An 11,522-nucleotide genomic window follows, 5' to 3' on the forward strand; every position below is an offset into this window, starting at 1 on the left:
TGTGTGGAGGGGGGGCACCGAGGGGAGAGGGACAAGCAAGAAGGACCAGGAGAAAATATTGCAGGAAGGTGGGGAGGAGGAGGAGGATGTCCAGCCTTGCCGGCCCCCATCCCTTCCACAATGGCTTCATTGCTGGGCTAAGGGGATGGGAAGCTATAAAGAGCCCCAAACTGCTGTGGTATGTGGGGAATCTGGGAGCCTAACAGTGGCACCAGTGAAACCAGCCCCGGGGAACTGGGCTTGACCTGCCAATCAGCAGCAAATCCTGGCCTTGGCCACAGTAAGCAAACCTTCTGCGGTGTGTCAGCCTTGTGTCCTTCCTCCAGCAGAGCCCAGGGAGGGGTGGTGGTGGGAGAAAGGGTGGTGGGGGGGAACGGGAACAGCGTCACACAAATCACCTCTCAGTCCCCACGTCTGCCAAGCGCAGGGCTGGCAACCAGCCTGTGAGATCCAAAGGCTTTGCTTGCTTGGCTTCATTTGCAGGCAAATGCTTGGCTGGAGGAGAGGAAGAGGAGAGCAAAGCCTGGGGAGGCACAGGAGGAAGAGCAGGATGCAGAACAAATTTCTTCCTGCAGGAAACAGTTAGTCCTCTATGAGGCTGTGCCCCCCGTGCAGGGGAGCAGGGAGGGAAAGGATGCACCCCGTAGCCTGGAACGGGAGCTAGCCAGGCAGACTGGGAGTTGGATTGATGCCTCCCGGTGCAGCGTTCGGCTCTGTACACACGAGGGAGATGCAGCCCCTGCCACCAAACCCCAATCACCCACATCAACAAACGAGGCCGATGCTGCTGCTGCTGCCAGCGAGCACAAACCCAACGTGCTCTCTCTGGAAGAGCTGCAGGAAGATTTGCTACCAGGGGAAGATGAATTTAACGCCGGCTTCATCACAAAGCAGCGCATCTGTTTTCTTTCCTGTTTGTTTGATCTCCTTTTAACTACTGCATTCCACTCGAGTCAGCTGGTTAGAGCCCTTCACCTCTGATGGCTTAGTCTTTGCTCACCTTTCCAGCCACACACCCCTTGGAGCCCTGGGCCATTTAATCTGCATTCTGTTAGTGCAGTGCTGTCGCAAACTCCCTTTAATTCAAAGCTCACTTTTGCTTCCCTTAGCCACTGCCACTTTTCCCCCCCCCCTTTTCTTTCTTTCTAATTTTTTTTTCTCTTTTTTTTTACTCCAAAAGTGCTTCAACAGAGCCTGAGAGCTCCTGTGGAGAAAGGCTTTTTGATTAGGGAAGAAAGGACCTGTCCTCAGTGAAGCTGCCAGGCCACTCTTAACTCTTTCGGCATTCAAAGTGGTAATTGGAATCTTGAAAGGTGGCTGTGTTCTCATGCCAAGCCAGAGTGGGTTTGTCCTGGTGCTGTCTCCCAGGTGCACATCAGCAGCTGCAGCCTTTCCACCATCTTTGGAGCTAGCTGGAAATTTTCAGCCAGATGGAGCAGATGCTCCAGATGATTTTTATTTGCTCCCATTTGAGGGCTTTTTTTCCTCCCCTTTGCTTTTGTTTCCCTCCCATCTGAGGGGGTTTGGGGATCCCATGTGAGTTTTCTTTTGTTTTGGTGTTTTGCTTTGCTTTGCTTTGCTTTGCTTTGCTTTGGTTTTTCCTGAACCCATTTCCCCTCTTTCTGTCATTGAGACCTTGGTGGCTAACGTTCAGGAGGTGAAAATTGGAGATTATCTTCGTGGAGTAGTATAGAAGAGTCATGCAGAGCTTGATGTATACATGTGCATGGTATAAAAACTTCCAACCCCCTTCCCATGGGCAGGGACACCTCCCACCAGCCCACACTGCTCAAGGCCTCATCCAACCTGGTCTGGAACACCTCCAGGGAGGAGATATCCACAGCCTCCCTGGGCAACCTGTGCCAGTGTCTCCCCACCCTCACTGTCAAGAATTTCTTCCTAATCTCCAGTCTCAATCTTCCTTCTTCCAGCTCAAAACCATTGTCCCTCATCCTATCACTCCCAGCCCTTGTTAAGAAGTCCCTCCCCAGCTCTCCTGGAGCCCTTTCAGGTACTGGAAGGCTGCTCTGAGGTCTTCCTGGAGCTTTCTCTCTTCTCCAGGCTGAGCAGCCCCAACTCTCTCAGCCTGTGCCCACAGGGGAGGCTCTCCAATCGTCTGATCATCTTTTTGGTCTCCTTTGGACCTGTTCCAGCAGTTCCAGGTCCTTCTTGTGCAGTGCTCCATGTTTAGTTAGTCAGGAGGTGTTAGCTATTAGATAATAGGTTGGACTTGATGATCTCTGAGGTCTTTTCCAACCTGGCTGGTGCTATGATTCTATGTTGGGTCTCGTGAAAGCAGAGCAGAGGGGGACAATCCCTTCCCTCATCCTGCTGTTCACATTTATTGACTCATAGAAACATCAAGGCTGGAAAAGACCTCTAAGATCATAGTATCACAGTATCAGTCAGGCTTGGAACGGATCACCAAGTCCAACCTTCTACTCCACACGTCTATGACCGCTAGACCGAGTCCCCAGACAGGCTGGTTTGGGTTGGGAGACCATGTCTGTACATCCAGCTGTCTGCACATCCATGCAGACACTTCCCTCTCCTCCATCCATGCTTTTCATGGATCTGTTTATTTGTTCATGGATCCAGATGAGTGCTAACACCTATAAATACCACTCAGTGATGTCCTCCGCTGCTTGTGTGCACAAAACTACCTTTGCTCCCCAAGTACATAGGGCAGCCTCACCCAGACATTTGTGATTATTAGGCAATAAAGTAACATAAAAGCCTCCAATCTGGGAGATTTTTTGTTTGCCTCCAGCCCTGTCTCTGATGAGGTTTCTCCTGCCCTCTGCCATGCACACAAGGATTTCTTGGTGCAAGACACTTCTTGCCGGCCATGAATGGGGATCATTCAGAGCCCTCCGTAAATGAGCTCTCTATGGCTGCTCTTGCCGAGGAAAACATAAAGTTTCTCTGTGCCATTTAGCTGCTAATTAGCAAAGGAAGATAAATACATTTTCAGGTGAATATTTTCTCTAGCAGGGCTTGTGGCAGGCGAGCAACATTAAAGCTTGGAAAACAGGGCGAGAGGCGAAGGGTTCGCTGGGAGCTGCAGCTCTGAGCCTCCAGCTCTGTAAAAAGAGTGTTTATTTGTAACATATGAAACATAACTTTTTTTTTTCCCCCCCTCCCCCCCCCCCCAGGCCTCCTGAAAATGCAAACAGTGGGGGCAATCTTTCTAGAGGAAAATATGCATTTAAAGCTCTTCCCCAGCTTCGCTTGCGGCCTCAAACGGCAAACCGCTAACGGCTTGCGCCGGCCCCAGAGCCCGCCTGGCCCTTCTGCACAGCTCCTGTGGTAGGCTTCGTGTGTCCTGGCACAGGGAAGGGCTCTCCACCTCCTCCCAAAACATTCACCTCCAGGTCTCCTTCCTGAAAAAAAAGTGCTTGTTTTAGCTACCAGGTCCTCTCTTTCTTCACACTGCAGAAGATCCTGGTTCCACCTCGCTCCTGCTGGAATCATCGATGAGTTTTGGTTGGAAAAGGCCTTTAAGAGCAGAGCTCCTGTGGTAGGCTTCATGTGTCCAGGCACAGGGAAGGGCTCTCCACCTCCTCCCAAAACATTCACCTCCAGGTCTCCTTCCTGAAAAAAAAGTGCTTGTTTTAGCTACCAGGTCCTCTCTTTCTTCACACTGCAGAAGATCCTGGTTCCACCTCGCTCCTGCTGGAATCATCGATGAGTTTTGGTTGGAAAAGGCCTTTAAGAGCAGAGCTCCTGTGGTAGGCTTCATGTGTCCTGGCACAGGGAAGGGCTCGCCATCTCCTCCCAAAACATTCACCTCCATGTCTCCTTCCTGAAAAAAAAGTGCTTGTTTTAGCTACCAGGTCCTCTCTTTCATAGCATCAGTCAGGGTTGGAAGGGACCGCAAGGATCATCTAGTTCCAACCCCCCTGCCATGGGCAGGGACACCCCACACTAGATCAGGCTGGCCAGAGCCTCTTCCAGCCAGATGAACTGTGATAAATCCTCAGACTGAAAAAATCCAACAGCAAGCCTTTCTTCACACTGCAGAAGGTCCTGGTTCCACCTCGCTCCTGCTGGAATCATCGAAGAGTTTTAGTTGGAAAAGGCCTTTAAGAGCATCCAGTCCAACCGCTCTGCCAAGGCTGCTGCTAAACCATGGCCCTCAGCACCACATCTCTGCCTCTTTGAAACAGCTCCAGGGATGAGGATTCAACCACCTGGAGTGCTGCAACCATCTCCGGAGCCTTCAACACTGAAAGGACATAGAATCATAGAATCAATAAGGTTGGAAAAGACCTCAAAGATCATCAAGTCCAACATGGAGCTGAAGGAACAGGTCCAGAGGAGGCCATGAAAATGATCAGGGGATTGGAGCACCTCTGCTAGAAGGACAGGCTGAGGGAGCTGGGGGTGTTCAGCCTGGAGACCAGAAGGCTCCAGGGAGACCTAATAACAGCTTTTCAGTACCTGAAGGGGAATGACAAGGCTGGAGAGAGACTGTTTGCAAAGGCCTGCAAGGACAGGATGAGGTCAATGGCTTCCATCTAGAGAAGAGCAGATTTAGATTGGCTGTTAGGAACAAGTTCTGCACCATGAGGCTGGTGGAACCCTGGAAGAGGTTGCCCAGGGAGGAGGTTGAAGTCCCATCCCTGGAGATATTCAAGGTGAGACTCGACAGGGCTCTGGGCAACCTGATCTAGTTGAGGAGGTCCCTGCTGACTGCAGGGGGGTTGGGCTGGATGAGCTGTGGAGGTCCCTTCCAAGCCAGACCATTCTGTGGTTCTATGAACCACATACATCTGGGCAGTACTGCAGCTGGCAGAGGTGGTAACTCCTCATTTGCCACAGGACAAGTGAGAGTGAGTCTGCTGCCATAAGCTATATAAATGTAGGTTCTTTTTCTCTCACTATATGCAAAACATTTCAGGGGAAGGAAGATCAAACAGGAAAAGCCAAGGCAAATGACATTTTTTGTTCCAGTGGCACAGACATGGCTGGGGTCAGAGTGGCTGGAGAGCAGCCAGGCAGAAAGGCAATCTCTGCAGAGGAGACTCCACAACCTCTCTGGGCAGCCTGCTCCAGGCCTCCAGCACCCTCACACCAAAGAGGTTTCTCCTCATTTCCAGGGGTTCCAGATCGTGCCCATTGCCCCTTGTCCTCTCCCTGGGCACCACTGACAAGAGTCTGCCCCCAGCCTCTTGCCCCTCATCCTTTAGCTCTTGCTGAACATTGCTGCTCTTATCCAGGCTCAACACCCCCAAGGCTCTCAGCCTTTCCTCCTCACAGAGATGCTTCAGGCCCCTCAGCATCTTCATAGACTCTGCTGGATTGCCTCCGGTAGTTCCCTGACTCTGTTGAACTGGGGAGCCCAGAACTGGACCTAGAATACCAGACCTGACCTCTCTGGGGCAGAGTAGAGGGAAAGGAGAACCTCCCTTGACCTGCTGGCCACACTCTTCTTAATATACCCCAGGACACCATTGGCCTTCTTGACCACAAAGGCACATTGCTGGAGCATGGGGAACTTGTTGTCCCCCAGCACTCCCAGTTCCTTCTCCACAGAGCTGCTTCTCAGCAGGTCAGCCCTCCCCTGTGCTGCTGCAGGAGGCTGCTCCTCCCCAGGGGCAGGACCTTACTCTCACCCCTGCTGAACTTCAGGAGGTTCCTCTGCCCAGCTCTCCAGCCTGTCCAAGCCTGCCTGAATGGCAGCACAGCCTGACAGGCTGTCAGCCACTCCTTCTGGTCACACTGCTTGAGCCAGAAGAGGGCTGGGAAGGGACAAACAGCCAAATCCTGAGTAGCTTTCTGTTGATTTTGATTGCATTGTAAACAAACCTGGTAGCTGTAGTAAACACAACTTTCTGGCCCTCCAGCCCCAGAGAAAACTCCAAGGTGGAGCAAAATGCCCAGCAATTTTCATTTTACCTTTCTCTGGCTTCTTTTGGTCTTCCCATATGAGTGTTTCTGAGGTGGATTCACAGCCTCCACTTCCCCAGTACTCAGAGAAATGGTGACAAAAGCTTCAGTCAAAGCTGCAATTCTGGTCCTTTACCCCCAGTGTGTTTCTATTTCTGTGTGTTAGTGGGGGTTGGGGGGTGATGAAGACCACCTCTGACTTCTTCATCACCAGGAAGCTATTTACTGCCCCAGCACTGGACTGGGAGAGTGATATTTACAGCAGTGGGCTCAGTGCAAAGCATAAACCAAATGATATAAAGGGTGAAGGAGTGGGGAGAAGTGATGGCTTTACCCCCAGCCCTTCCACCAGCTCAGGATCAAAGAGCTGCTGTTTATCCTTCAAGATGCAAAGGGCTGGCAAATGTCCTTCTGCTCTGCTGCTGGAAGTTGTAAATGCTGGCTGTGGGCAGGCAGTGTTTGTGTATTTTATGGGTCACATTTCTTTCAGAGGGATTATTTTCTATCTGCCATCTTAACCTGGCCCATGTCTTCCTGCTAGAGATCCTGCTCTGGCAGAGGGTTGGACTCGATGATCTCCAGAGGTCCCTTCCTACAGGCTCTAACATCCTCTGATCCTGCATTCCCCCACAGACTAAGTTGCCTCCTAGGCACTGTTTTGACCACCTGCAAAACCCTGTGGAGCTCATGTCATAGAATCATAGAATCATGGAGTTGTTTTGGTTGGAAGAGATGTCTGTGATCATCCAGTCCATCATGGCCACTAAACCATGTCCCTACATGCCATGGCCACACATTTCATGAACATCTCCAGGGCTGGGGACTCCATCACCTCCCTGGGCAGCCTGTGCCAATCCCTGACCACTCTTGCAGCAAAGAAATTGTTCCTAATCTCCAGCCTAACCCTCCCCTGGCACAATTTCAGGCCCTTTCCTCTCCTTCTATCACCTGAGACTAGGGAGAAGAGATCAACCCCCATCTCACTGCAATCTCCTTTCAGGGAGTTGTGGAGAGTCAGAAGGTCTCCCCTCAGCCTCTTCTTCTCCAGACTGAACAACCCCACCTCCCAGCTGCTCTTCACCAACTCTGTTCTCCAAACCCTTCACCAGCTTTGCTGCCCTCTGTCCTCCCTGTATGCCTTGACTTCCTCCACTTGCATGGTGCCAGCAGCAGCCTGGCCTGGGTTGTATCTGGGTAAAAAGCAGTAGAAGTCATGATTTGCAAAGATGAAGGTCACAGTGCAGGCAGCTCTTTTCCTGCCAACACAGCAGCTGGATCAAGGCAAACAGTGGTGAGACACTGGCTCAGGCAGCCCAGATGGTTGCTAGAATCATGGAATGATAGAATTGTTTAGGTTGGAAAAGATGTCTAAGTTCATGGAGTCCAACCATGGTCATTAAACCATGGTCATTAAACCATGCTTAGAAGAACCATTCTTGGTCAGGCTGTTTGAGGCTCTAAGCAACCTGCTCTGGTTGAAGATGTCTCTGCTGACTGCAGGAGGGTTGGACTAGAGAAGCTTTAAGATCCCTTCCCCCCCCAAACCATTCTAGGATTCCATGAAAAGGACCAATAAAGACTCTGTGGTATTCTAAGAAGAAGGACAGCTTTGTAAACTGACTTTCACCAGCAGAAATGTTCCAGAAAGCCTGTGGGCAGACACAGGGCTAAGACAGATCCTCAGCTGGAGTCCAGGAAGGCTTCTGGCTTGATGGAAGAGAGAGCAGACTGAAAGCAAATGGCAGCCAAAGGATCTGGGCTGATGCGTGAGCATGCTGCCAATTGCTGTCATTCTGGACCCACCACTGGGGACAGCAGTGGCAGTAACTTGCTTGGACTGATGCAAGTGAGTAATTATCTTAATGAATTGTCTGCAGGAGAGCTAAAGCAGAGCCCAGCTTTTGATTTATGCAGCTGTAACAGTGCCTAGCCCAGGCTCCAGGCTCTGAGTCCTGCAAGGCTGGGAGGTGTCGTTCAAAGCAGCAGGAACCAAGGCAGCAAGAAAACCCAGGCAAGGCAGCAGGAGCCATGTGGGGCAGGAGAGGCTGCAGTGACAGGCTCCTGGAGCAATGCCACACATCCATCACCCGGGATTCCCTCCTTGCTCCAGGGCCAGGCAGCACACTGCCTTACGTCAGCTGGAGGAGATGCCAGGGAACGCTGCCAAGCTGCTGTCTTTGCCCTCTTCAAGCTCTATTTATACCCACTCGTGGACACCAGAATATCCTTGGGATGTGAGAGACCTTTCCATCATCTCTCAGTCTGCCTGGTTCTGAGCACAGCTGCTCCTGTTGCATTAGGCTCTATTTGTGCCAGTTGCCAGCAGCTCCGCCGTGTTTCCTGATGCCATTTCAAAGGCTGGTAGAAGCCAGCACTGGAAAAATGCTTCTGATCCTCCCCAGCCTTCACTGACTCTGTGTTTCCTGCCAGCTCTGGTGCTGTTTAACATCCAGGAGGATTTGGAGAATCAGAAGGTTTGATGAGTTTCTTTGCCAAAGGCTTACAAAAGGCAGTGGGCTGGGTTGCTGGAGCAGCCTGGTTGCCTTCACCAGAAAGCACAGGTCCCTCAGTGGCCAGGTTGAGCTTCCACATATCCCAAAGTCTGTGAATGGTGTATGGGAGCACTTCCAGCATGGAACTGGTTGGCAGCAGTGTCTCACTGGGACCACCCCAAGTGGGCTGAAAGAAGGAGCCTCAAGGAGGGCTGTCCTGGGTCAATAAATGAAACACCTCTGCAATGGTGTTTCTCACCCAGCCATGAGGACTACCCACAGCATTTACTTATCACAGAATTCCAGAGTCCCAGCATGTTAGTGTTTGGAAGGGATCTCTGGAGATCATCCAATCCAACCCCCCTGCGCCAGCAGGGCACCCACAGCAGCTTGTCCAGCATCACAATGGCCAGGGGGGGTTGGAATCTTTCCACAGAAGGAGACTCCAAGACCTCTCTGGGCAGCCTGCTCCAGGGCTCCTGCACCTGAAAGTTAAATTTAGAATCATAGAATTGTTAGGGTTGGAAGGGACCTCAAGGATCAGCCAGTTCCAACCCCCCTGCCATGGGCAGGGACCCCTCACACTAGATCAGATTGCTCAGAGCCACATCCAGCCTGGCCTTAAAAACCTCTCCTCAATTTCAAGTGGAACCTCCTGTGCTCTAGTTTGTACCTGTTGGTCCTTTTCCTTTCAGTGGCCACCACTGAAAGGAGCCCAGCCCCATCCTCAGGATCTCCACCATTCAGCTCTTGCTGAGCCCCTCTCAGGCTCAGGGCTCTCAGCCTTTCCTCATGATAGGAATCATAGAATCACAGAATGCTGTAGGTCAGAAGGGACCTCTAAGATCATCCAGTTCCAGCTCCACCTCCCATAGCCAGGGACACCTTCCACTAGCCCAGGTTGCTCAGGCCCTGTCCACCCTGGCCTTGAACACTACCAGTTCCAGTGTAGTCAGGTTAATCTACTGAATAGAATAGAATAGAATTAACCAGGTAGGAAAGGAACTCAGAGGTCATCGAGTCCAACCTATCACCCAACACCATCTATCAACCATGGCACCAAGTGCCCCATCCAGGCTCTTCCTAAACACCTCCAGGGATGGTGACTCCACCACCTCCCTGGGCAGCACATTCCAGTGGCCAATCTTTCTTTCAGTGAGGAACTTCTTCCTAACACCCAGCCTAAATCTCCCCTGGTGCAGCTTGAGACTGTGTCCTCTTGTTCTGGTGCTGATTGCCTGGGAGAAGAGACCAGTCCCTACCTGTCTACATCCTCCCTTCAGGAAGTTGTAGAGAGCAAGAAGGTCTCCCCTGAGCCTCCTCTTCTCCAGGCTAAGCAACCCCAGCTCCCTCAGCCTCTCCTCACAGGGCTGTGTTCCAGACCCCTCCCCAGCTTTGTTGCCCTTCTCTGGACACCTTCCAGCATCTCAACATCTTTCCTAAACTGAGGAGCCCAGAACTGGACACAGGACTCAATGTGTGCCCTAACCAGTGCTGAGCAGAGGGCAGAATGACTTCCCTGCTCCTGCTGGCCACACTATTCCTGATGCAGGCCAGGATGCCCTTGGCCTTCTTGGCCACCTGGGCACACTTCTGGCTCATGTTCAGCCTATTATCAACCAGTACCCCCAGGTCCCTCTCTGCCAGGCTGCTCTCCAGCCACTCTGACCCCAGCCTGTAGCACTGCATGGGGTTGTTGTGGCCACTGTGTAGAACCCAGCACTTAGAACATCTCCAAGGTCCTGGAGCATCTGCACCTCCTTGAGATTCTAAAAGCGGTCAGGTCCCTCTAACATATCTGTTGTGACAGCACTGAGACCATCAGCTCAGTCTTCTCTTTGCATCAAAGGTTTGCTGCTCATTTCTCCTCTGCACTGGGAAAATATAACTCAAAAGCAGTGTGTGGAGCAGCCTTAAGCCTGTGTGAATCGGGTCCTGAGACTCACATCAGTAAATCAGTTTGGAGAAGGAAAAACAGGGGAACAGCAGCATGTTAAAAAGAGCCTTTTATCAGTCTCAAACCCAGCATTGATAGCTCCATCCTCTGACTAAATCACAGCTTTGGGTCAGTTTGTGTTGGCCAAACCCTCTGACGTTGCAGAAAACCAAAGCCACTTCCTGTCTAGAGCTCAGCCTGGAAGCTCACAATCAATCTATACAGTTTATCACATTGCAGGGCTGGGGTTGGGGGTTTCTTGAGCCAGGCTTTCATGGGGAACTCTTCTGAGCCCTGCATGGAGCAGCGGGATGGTCTGGCTTGCTAAGAGCCATGGAACATGGGAGTGCATGGAGTGTGTCCAGCAGATCCAGGGAGTTCCTCCTCCCCTTTTACTCTGACCTGGTGAGGCCACACTTGGAATGCTGCATCCAGCTCTGGGCTCCCCAGTTCAAGGGGAACAGGGATCTGCTGGAGAGAGTCCAACAGAGAGGCACCAGGATGCTGAAGGGACTGCAGCACTGCCCTGTGAGGAGAGGCTGAGAGCCCTGGGGCTGTTCAGCCTGGGGAAGAGAAGACTGAGAGGGGATTTAATAAATGTTTACAAATATCTGAGGGCTGGGGCTCAGGAGGGAGGGCACAGGCTCTGCTCACTTGCACCCTGGAATAGGACAAGGGGCAATGGATAGAAATTACAGCACAGGAGGTTCCACCTCAACATGAGGAGGAATTTCTTTACTGTGAGGGTCACAGAGCCCTGGAGCAGGCTGCCTAGAGGGGTTGTGGAGTCTCCTTCTCTGGAGACTTTCCAGCCCCATCTGGATGTGCTCCTGTGCGACCTGTGCTGGATTCTATGGTCCTGTTCTGGCAGGGCTTGGACTCAATGATCTCCTGAGGTCCCTTCCAACCCCTAACATCCTGTGATCTGTCATCCTGTGAACATCAGGCTCATTTAGAGGATCAGGTGTGTAGCAGAAGGCTCAAACTGTGTGTTGCTTGTTCTCTAGCTGCTTTAGCTGTGTCAGCAGAGTCAATTAAACCAAGAGGCTGAGGGACTGTTTAACCCTGCTGCAGGAACTAAGCAGTGATAGTTTGGACCTGATGGTCTCAAAGGTCTTTTCCAACCTGGTTAATTCTCTTCTCTTCTCTTCTCTTCTCTTCTCTTCTCTTCTCTTCTCTTCTCTTCTCTTCTCTTCTCTTCT

This window comes from Dryobates pubescens, chromosome 20 (assembly GCF_014839835.1).
Source record: "Dryobates pubescens isolate bDryPub1 chromosome 20, bDryPub1.pri, whole genome shotgun sequence".
Taxonomy (NCBI): domain Eukaryota; kingdom Metazoa; phylum Chordata; class Aves; order Piciformes; family Picidae; genus Dryobates; species Dryobates pubescens.